At 34.1% G+C, this 11115-nt stretch overlaps 1 pseudogene across 1 annotated transcript; it reads right to left on the bottom strand.

Annotated features, from left to right (window-relative positions):
• Positions 1-1016: 1016 nt before the first annotated feature.
• LOC101004102 lies at positions 1017-2138 on the bottom strand (annotated as a pseudogene). The gene has a single exon (XR_001905212.3). The product of XR_001905212.3 is annotated as a high mobility group protein B2 pseudogene (transcript).
• Positions 2139-11115: the final 8977 nt, after the last annotated feature.

Here is an 11115-nt window from a genome sequence, read left to right as displayed (position 1 = left end):
CCTTAATCTCAGGAAGCTTCTACAGTCTGTATCAAGAAGCAGACTGAAATAAACAAAAAGTATTCAAGGCCTTAGAAGCCATAGTGATTTTGACTTCAATCGAATTTAAAGTTATTGTTAATATCACACACCATTTTGGGTATCTTGTACATTTTTCTCTGTAAAACTTTTAGATCTCTTTTTTGAGCACTCAATCATTTTAACCAAGAGATCATATCCAAAGAACTTGATACAACAGATCTCTCACTACCACAGAAATACTGCACAGTTCATATATCAACAAAAATATAGTTGACAGATTTGCTCTTATTTTCCAATTCTCCGTATTCAGCATCTTTCCTCCCCAGGCAATTGGTACTTTCTCTTTCTAATAAACTCATTTTCAATAAGGTGTGAGAGATGACATATGCTACCTATCCCAGAGGCATTTCTATTTTAATAATAAGAAAATCTTAATAGTAAGGGATACTTCTGAGCAGTTGAAGTTTCAGAGCAAAAATAGTTCTTTCAATATGTTGTCTAAATTTATACAAGTTTCTATATAATAACCTCTCTCAACCAAACTTTGAAGTAACTCAACGGAGTCATTTTTACCAGAGAAATTTCAGTAGTGCTTGAATAAATTCCTAAAGCAGGATTTCAAGGTGTATGCAGGAAAAAAAAAAAAAAAAATGTAGAGGAAACGCTTTCTATAGATACTGATGAAGTCAGTTCATCTTGTTTTCTTGCAAGACGCAGGTCATAAATAAAAAGGCATTCTAGTGTAACAAATGAATTCAAACTAGTTTGATAGAAACCAATCAGAGTTCAAATCTATCAACACAGTAGATTAAAAGCAAAAGTGGGGGGTGAAATGGCATGTCTTCAATACTAAATATTTTCATAAATTGAAGTAGTTCTCATTTTTTTCCTGTTTATATTGGATAATGATTACACTGGGGTGGAGGGTGAAGTGGAGGAACCTTATTATTTAGAGGAATGTTATTAATATGTCTCACTAATGCTATATGTATTTATTTTTTAATATACATAATTTTATTACAAATTTTTTTTAAAAAAACAGAATGCAACATCCTAAAAAACCCAAAATTTACTATTGATACTAATTCCTACAAGTTTGCTGTGCTACCATACACAAAAAATTAAAAAAAACCATTAAATATTTAGGAACATTCAACATCAGAAGCTGTAAAATCTAACTATGTAGTAGCCCGTCAAAAAGCTACAACCTGCAATTTTTTTAAAGTATTTTCTCTACAGAGAATCTTATCAGCTATACAAAAATCTGTACAGTTTTTATACTGAAGCTAATATTGAGCTGCACTTGAATTCACATTCTCAGCAAAACAATTGCCTGAGCACACACGCACATTCCACACGCATCATTAAAGGATAGCCATTTATTCTTCATCTTCATCCTCTTCCTCCTCATCTTCATCTTCTTCCTCCTCCTCCTCCTCCTCCTCCTCATCTTTTGGTTCATTCTTCTTCTTTGAGCCTGTTGGCCTGCCAGGGCCCTTCTTTCCTGCTTCACTTTTGCCCTTGGCACGATATGCAGCAATATCCTTTTCATATTTCTCCTTTAGCTTAGCTGCTTTCTGTTCATATGGTTGTTTATCTTTGGCTGACTGCTGGGACCACATTTCACCCAATTTCTTTGCAGTATCCCCAATGGATAGGCCAGGGTGTTCACTTTTGATCTTTGGGCGATGTTCAGAGCAAAACAGGAAAAAGGCAGATGGCGGCCTTTTAGGAGCATTGGGATCCTTTTCCTTCCCTTTCTTATCACCTTTGGGAGGAACGTAATTTTTCATCTCCCTATCATAGCGAACTTTGCCACTTTTTGCCATACCTTCAAACTTCGACTTCTCCTTTGCAGACATGGTCTTCCATCTCTCCGAACACTTCTTGGAGAATTCCGCGAAACCGACGGAAGAGTCCGGGTGTTTCTTCTTGTGCTCTTCCCGGCAGGTCTGCACGAAGAAGGCATACGAGGACATTTTGCCCCGCGGCTTGTTGGGGTCTCCTTTACCCATGGTGACAGATCGGCGTCCACCTGACGGGGCGGAGAGGGGAGAGGGGAAGCCGGCGGGTCGGTGCGGAGCCCGCAGCTGCCAGGGCGGGCGCCGGCGGGGCTCCGCTTCTATATGTATTTAAATTAAAGAAAGTAAAATACATTTTTTCATGTAACATATTTCTGGAGAAAAATTATAAATTATGCTGGAATAACAGAGAAGCTTATCTCTGAACATGAAAGAAATAATGAAATTAAATATTTAGAGTTCTACCTTCCAATTAAAAAAACAAAACAAAACAAAAAACCAAAAACAAACAAACAAACAAAAAACCAGGAAAAGATATGTCATAATAATGACTGATTTTATTTTCAGGGTAGCTCCAATTATCTAAAATTTATAAGTTAGGCATGTAATTAACTTTTTTTTCTTTTCTTTTTTTGAGACATAGTTTTGCTCTTGTTGCCCAGGGTGGAGTGCAGCGGTGCGATCTCGGCTCACCGCAACCTCCGCCTCCTGGGTTCAAGCGATTCTCCTGCCTCAGCCTCCCAGGTAGCTGGGATTACAGGCATGTGCCACCACGCACTGCTAATTTTGTATTTTTAGTAGAAACAGGGTTTCTCCATGTTGGTCAGACTGCTCTCAAACTCCCGACCACAGGTGATCCACCTGCCTCGGCCTCCCATAGTGTTGATTACTGGCATGACCCACCGCGCCGGGCCGTAATTAACATTTTTATACCAGTAAGTATCTCTGTGCTGCATAGTTCACAGGAATAGACATGGAAAAATAAGCATGCAGATTAATAGAAACATAGAGTGATTCCAGCATTCACAGGGCTTTCAATAAAATACTGGCACTGAGGTGGGCACCTCTAGAGGTGTGTAGCATGAAGATGAGACATAGAGATGATTAAAATAAAATTAATCCTATCAGGAAACTGAGGCCGGATAGGTAACCAAAGAATTAACCCTGTCCTTGGGACGCGGCATCCCTGGCGACCAATAAGCCTCAGCATTGGTATTGTAGTTAAGCTCATGGAAGCAAAGGTGTCTTCAGTAGGGAATTTCCCCTGCAGAGAACATGTGAACTTTTTGATTTTATCCTCAAACTCTGTCCTTTGCTCATTATAATAGCAAAAACACACCCAGGGAGGAGATCTCAGATGCTAATGAGACATGCGATGTATGACCAAGCATGTACAGCGACTGTGCATGTGCACCCAGAGAACCACCCAGAATATGCTTATTAGTAACTTCTCCCCACCCCCTTGTGAGTAATCATGTAAGACTTCTACGAAGGGAGTTTCCCCAGTGCCAATCTTTGCTGTCTCATCCATACAAGCAGGCTGCCCCGAATCTCTTCTCTCTCTGGGTGCACTGTCTAGTCTGCATTTAACTTTTCAAATATTCTTTGCCCTTTTCAATAAATTGTTCTATGCTGCATCTCCTTTGCTGCGTGTCTCTTTAATTTCTTTTAAACTAAGAAGACAAGAACCGAAGTCTCACAACAGTCATCAACAAAACTTTTGGTTCAGTTTCAGCAATAGACACAAATTAATATGCAAAAAAACCTGAAGTAGGTTTGGAGAAGGGGAGACAATAGAGTGGAATGTATTAATAGAACTGAATAACAAGAATCCAGATTGAAACAATAACTTTATAGAATGTTCCACTTTAAAATACTTTCCAACTTGTGGTTTATGGCAATAACTTTTGTATAAACTTGAAATAAAGCTGTAAAAGCATTACAAGGAATGAGTAGTAGTAGTAATAATAGCAATCCTATATGGCATTTGTAATTAGCTAGGTTTTGTTTTAGGCCCTTGTCTTATACAAACTCATTTAGTCTTATTCTAGCAGATTATCTGAAGATTAAAGGATTGAGATAGAGCGGGATTAAAAACAAACAACAGCAAAGCAAGACAAAATTTGTCTAGGATTACAGTTCTGGTATTTAAACACAAGCAGTATGGCTCCAGTGTCTCTACTATCAACTACCATTCAAGACTGCCTCTTAGTAAGATGACTGGAATAGCCACATTAATTTTCAAATACCTTTAATGAACATATAGAAATATTATTAAGTGCATTATTTTATAACTATGACTAATACTAACTTTATAGTAGTAGATCAATTATTGCCCGATCTTACAACCCATTCTTTTCTGTCTATTTAACTCTCAGGCCATATAAACTTTGAACACTACATTTTGAAGTGTCTTGCACATGGTTCCATTCTTCAATTATTAATTGAGAATCAACTACATTAACAGTGCTCTACTGTATACCAGTGAGCAAGGCAGATGATTTCTACCTTCAATGAGTTCACAGGCTAAGGTAAAAGGATCAATAAGAAAAAAATGTATTTAGAAGTCATTGACAAATGCAATAATAAGAGTAAGGGGTTATCAAACCAGGAATGATTTATTTAGTAATTAGCCTGTCTAGAATCAGGGAAACCATTTAGAAAATTACCATGATAATTAAAAAAAATAGAGTTTTTAGTGTAGGAAAGGGAGTAAGAATTGAGAGGAAGATAGATTTGAAATTATTTTTTAAAGTAGAATAGCATTTGACCAATGTTACATAGAAGAAGAGGAAAATGAGGTCTAGGTTAATTCACATATTTCTGGCTTGTTTGGCTGGATAAATAATTATGTCACTCAGGAAAGTATTAGAGGGGATCAGGTCTAAGAATCAACAGATAATTATTTTTATGTTTGATAAGCTTGTGAAATTACTAAGTAGAGATGTTGAATAAGGAATTACATATATGGAACGAGAAATCAGAACTTTTGTAATTATTAATATATAAAAACAGTTGAAATCAAATGATCATATGTGGCTACCTAGGGCGAATATACATAATAAAATAAAAGACGTGCCAGAGGGGGAATCTCAGATATATTTAACATTTAACTGGTCAACAGAGAAGGAAGAGTTAGAGAATTAGGAGAAGGTCTGAGAAAGAGTAGAGTTGGAATGTTCCAAACACAAAGAAATGATAGACGATTTAGGTGATGCATATTTCTATTATCTTGATTTGATCATTACACATTATATGCTCATATTAAAATTTCACATATGTATATAGATATGTACAACCATTATGCTTCAATAAATACAAATTTTAGGAAAATTAAACAGTTATTGCAACAAATACAAGATAAAGTTTCATTAAAAGTGGTCATCAATATTTTAAAAAACTACAGATAAAAAATAAAAATTACTAGTAAAATATATATTGAGTTCTTAATGAGAAGTATTAATATGCAGTGATGCTTGTTCTCTCTCCACTAATTTATATATTTAGTTCAATTCTAATCAAACAACTTGGAACTTGAAAAATAGTCTGAAATTCATTTGGAAAAATAAATGGCTGAGTATAAATAAGATATTTTTGAAAACCATAAACAATTTAGGTGACTTCCAAGAGCATCTGTTAAGATATTCTCAAGGGTTACAATTTTAAACTCAGTATGATTCATATGGAACAATACACAGATTAACCAATAGAATAATAGTTCTGGCAGACTTCAGTAACTTGAAATATTTCACATATGATAAAATCAGTGTAAAATTAGAAAAAAATGAATATTAAATGCAAAAAGCTGAATTAATTGGATAATTATTTATTTTATAAAGCATAAAGTTAGATATATATTTCATGTCAGATATTCATATATAAAAATAACTTCCAGATGTGTTGGGGGAAAAATTGTAGAAATGAGCAAATAGATGCAATAAAATTAAAGTAAATGGGAATAATCTATAACCTTAATGTGAGGAATACATTTTGCTAAGTATGGAATTCTAAGTAAATAAACAAAATTGTAAAAAAGGTATCAAATCTCATAGAAAAAAGATATATAACATACATCTCAACAAATTACCTATGTGTGCATGTATGTGTGTATGAACATATCTATATGTATTTTTGTGCATATATATTCTTGAAAACACAAAAAGGCTCCTAAACAAAAGTACATGTTACAAGGAAAAAAATTAAATAATGAAGTAATAGTTATGACCAATAAACCTTTAAAAACATTTTTGACCTCGCCAGAAACTATTGCCAGGCGTATTAGAATAACAATAAAATACAGCTGGGTGCGGTGGCTCACGCCTGTAATCCCAGCACTTTGGGAGGCTAAGGCAGGCAGATCACGAGGTCAGGAGATCGAGACCATAAAAACACAAAACATTAGCCAGGCGTGGTGGCAGGTGCCTGTAGTCCCAGCTACTCTGGAGGCTGAGGCAGGAGAATGGCGTGAACTCAGGAGGCGGAGCTTGCAGTGAGCAGAGATTGCACCACTGCACTCCAGCCTGGGCGACAGAGCGAGACTGCGTCTCAAAAAAAAAAAAAAAAAAAAAAAAAAAGAATAACAATAAAACTGGAGGAGGTATGTAGTAATCTGAAACATAGGTAAAGTCCTAGGTAAATGATTATTCTCATGCATATGTGTCAATTGTAAAAAGCAGATCACTTTTAAGAGGATAATTTACCAATTTATAAACTCTTATAATATTTAAACAATTTTATTCACAAAAATTTATCTTTAGACCCCAGTCATGAAGTTTTCCAAAGATACAGCTAAGAGGACAACAGCTGAAACATTGTAATAGCAAATATTAAAAATTATAACAAAAATATGTATTAGTCACAAAAAGAAAAATGTGGCAATCACAAGCTTGAATGACAGAGAAATTTGGGAGTGAAACTTTTTATATAACTTTTGTATGTATAATTTTGGCTTTTAGAACCATGCTAATAATTTATAAGCCTCCCCAAATAAATACATAGAATAAACAAGAATAGGGGAAAACCTGAAATGGGATTTAAACAGAAATAACTAAAAACAATTATTTTAAAAATATATTACATAACCATTTGAATTGTACTCAACTTTGTTTACATAGTTTTATGGATTAATAAGTGCACCGCATACATGTAAACAAAGCACATACATGTATATTATACATTATAGTTTTATAAATTCACATACATGATAGATAGATAGCTCTGAACTCTGGCTTTATTTTCTGTGAGGCCCTAGAAATTAAAAACCCCTATAACAATGAATATACCTAGGTCCCATATCTTGATTTCTAAATAGCATTGTCAACAAGAAAAACAGGCCTCCCGGTCTCCTTAGAAAAAGCCTGGAGCAGACAAAGTACAAAATAAACCTAGAGGGTATTCCCATAGTATAAAGAAATGCTTGGAAAATTATGGGGCCTACCACAAAGGACATAAGACCCAGCTAGAAGGGATTTTCACTGGTCCCTTGAAAACACAAATATGAGATGATTTCAGCAATAGATATAGATTCATACTAATAGAAAACTATAGGGAAAAAATAATCCATTACCCCATACTGATACATACAAATGAAAAAAATAAATGGAAAGGGAAAGCTCTTCTTTTAACTATAATTTCAACTAATCAATATACAGAGCGTGACGGAATTAGTAAAATCACGGTTTAGAAAGTACCTCAACAATACTCATTTCATTACTAAATTCAGTGAGCAAAATACAATAAAAATAAGAAAATTATATAGTGTCAAAATATGTCCCCACAAGTTGTCTATTAATTCAAAGAAAAATTGAGAAGCCTGACAGACAACATTTTAATCCAGTAAGCAATGTTTACATCACCTGCAATGGGACAAATCAAGATTATATATGCCTCTGGATACAATGCATCTTGAGGGATGCAATATTACTTCTATGTTATTTCTGCCCCAATTGCATAACCTTTATCAAATCATGTTGAAACATCAGACAAATCCAAATGAAGGACATCCTACAAAATGGCATATAATCATGAAAAATGTCAGGGTGATGAGAATAGCTAAGCAACTGCTCCAAATCAGGGAATGATGAAACATGATCATTATATGCCAGGTGTAATTCTGTACTGAATTCTGTAGCAGATCAGTATTTTTTTTTATTTTACCATGTAAAATATTAGTGAAAAAAAATTGTTTGCATTTGAATATTAACAATGCATCAATGTTGATTTCCTGACTTTAATAATAATATTGAGTTATGTAAGAGAATGCCATTGCTTTTAGGAAATACATGTTCAAGTATTTACAGGTAAAATAGCATTATGCTTAAAACCAATTCGCAAGCATTTCAGAGAAAAATAGAATGATAAAGGCAACGTGGCAAAGGTGGACATTTGGGGATCCTGGAAAATGGGCATAAAGAAAGTCTTCAGGTTTTTTCTACTTTATTTTTGTAATTCTAAAATTAGTTCAAAATAATAATAGCTATTGTTTACCAGAAGAACCAGTTTTAACTTTAAAACTAATGCCTTTATTATCCCTTGCAATTATGAAGTTTTATGTTATTTCCTATTAAAGAAAGAAATATTTCCTATATATTAAAATCTGTAATAACTTGTTTCCCTTTTGCTGCCCTATTTGATTTTTAGCACTGCTTTATCATAAAAAAAGTATAAGCTTTTTTATGTTTTTGATAAGGAAGGAAAAATAATTTACATATTTCACATATATACATTTTATGTATTTTACATATATAGCATACGTGCTAGTATATTCATTATATATGTATACATTATCACAATAATGGAAACTATTATTGTACATGAACTCACACATATTTCTTAGCTAATAGAGAAGGGAAACATTTAAAAGGACACTTAATTTAGAGACTATTTGATTAACAATAACAGAAAATAATGGATATACAATAATTGTAGTTGATTGATTTTGAAGAAACACTAGTAAGCCAAAGAATACAGAAAAAAAAAAAGGGAATTTGTGGTTGCCATAATCAATGAGCCATAATTCTATTATTAAAGCAAAACGGATTGTTTTGTTTTGTTTTTTCAAGCAGGATCTCACTCTGTCACCCAGGCTGGAGTGCAGTGGTACAATCTTGGCTCACTGCAGCCTTGACCTCCCAGGCTCAGGTGATTCACCCACCTCAGCTTCCTGAGTAACTGAGACTGTAGGTGCAGGCTACTAGGCTCCACCAATTTTTGCATTTTTTATAAAGAAGGGGTTTGTCCACGTTTCCCAGCTGGTCTCAAACTCTGAGCTCAAGCAATACGCCCACGTCGTCCTCCCAAAGTGCTGGGATTACAGGCATGTGTCACTGTGCTCTGCCACAAATAGATCTTAAAGACACACAGCTTGGTTTTCTGTGACCATATGAGCAAGGTAATAACTTTCTTTGAAAATCAGCACTCTTACATAATTCTTCCCTTTTAATGACAGTATAAAGCAAAAAGAATGCTAAAATTTGTACTCAGTGTATTAGACTACCATACAATACGTATTAAATGCAAGTTCAGAAAAACAAAAATATAAAACCTTACAGATACTAACCTCTCTGTGGGAACTGAAAGGGTCTATCAAAGATACCTTTTCTCGTGCATGACTAGAGAGCTACTTTTCCAAATTAATTCAACGTTTTGAAGACTTAAGAAGACAAAAAGGAAGGAGTGTATTCATAAGTGGGAGCTAAGTAATGTGTACACATGGACATAGAGTGTGAAATAATAGACATTGGAAACTTAAAGATCTGAGAAGGATGAGAAAGCTAGTCAGGGAGTGAGGGATGAGAAATTACATCATGGTACAATGTACACTATTCAGGTGATGGTTACACTAGGAGACAAGACTTCACCACTAAACAATATATCCATGTAACCAAACTACACTTGTAGCCCCTTAAATTCATATAAATAGAAAAAAAAGAAATAATTGTAGACTTCTTTTGGAAACATATACATTTTTAAGTGCCCATATTTCTCTGGAGTACTACAATACCTAAATTGCTAGCTCATTTATTTAAATTTTATCTTACATATGAAAAGTGTCTTTTAAAGAAATGGACTAAAGCAACATAATTGAGAGAGAGTGTGTGTGTGTGTGTGTGTGTGTGCACATACACGTATGCTGAATGCCCTTAATTATAGGGTAAAAATATTTTTAGCAGAGAATATCTTTTTGCCACATAATATCAATGACTCACATTTGGCTGCAATGTTGAAGAACACAATACTTTGCATAGGCCATGTCCAAATCGTGGATATAGTAGATATTGATGTTGGTATATATTCTTTCACATTCAAATCATTTGTCTGAACTTTAAAGTGTTTTAATAATTGTTAAAATATAGTATGCTCCATTACATAGTCATAGGGTATCATCAAAAAATGAAAAGATATTTGATATCTTCTATAAAAATAACATTTATAATGATTACTGCAATAAAAATTTGCTATCAAATATATTATGCCTTTCCTTGCAAGAAAACAGAAAATGATCCCTAACTTCAGCTGCTTCCATTGGAGTAGAATAAAGATATGATGACTTAGTATAGGCATACAGTCTTCCCCTTTAATTCAACTGTAATGTTAAGTACTGATTTACCAAACTATTTTCTAACAAAATTCAGAGTTTGTGTTTTGTTTGTGAAGGTGGGATAAGTAAGATCAGATCAGGTGGGATAAGTAAGCATAGGGAGAAGAAATGCTATGGGGAATGTGAGAACTGCCAATGTAAATCTTTCTATTGAAAAAGTCACGGCTGTCTTGAATAGACTTTTTAAATTGTCTTTTTATTTTTTTTTTGGTATCATAAACCTCATCTCACAAATATCTTAGCCCTACTCCATATTTACTTGTGGGGTTTTCAGGCAAATCACTTGGGTGAACTGGTATAAAAATAGTTTGTGTCTTCTAAGGCTGTAGTGTGGAGTGGAGATAATAACTAATACACAATACAGGAAAGGTACTAAGAAGGATAACTGGCACATGATACAGTCTCTCTCTGTTCTCAGCTAACAGACACACAGCAAATGTAAATATGTGGATACACAGACACACACATAGAAGCAACAAGTTGCATTTGGGTCCTTAAACTTATAAAATAATACTTAGTGATATTTTTAAATTTCTATTAATGCCTATCACTTACAAGCAATATTCATACCCCTATGAGTAAGTTGGTAGAAATGATCAAATGAATTGAATAGTTATGCCTGGGATAGGGTTGTGTGCAGGAGACCTCAGATTTTCTTTTTTATTCCAGATGAAAAGAAAACAGTAGTCATAG

This window comes from Papio anubis, chromosome 7 (genome assembly GCF_008728515.1).
Source record: "Papio anubis isolate 15944 chromosome 7, Panubis1.0, whole genome shotgun sequence".
Classification (NCBI taxonomy): domain Eukaryota; kingdom Metazoa; phylum Chordata; class Mammalia; order Primates; family Cercopithecidae; genus Papio; species Papio anubis.
This window is presented reverse-complemented; position numbering and strand designations above follow the sequence as displayed.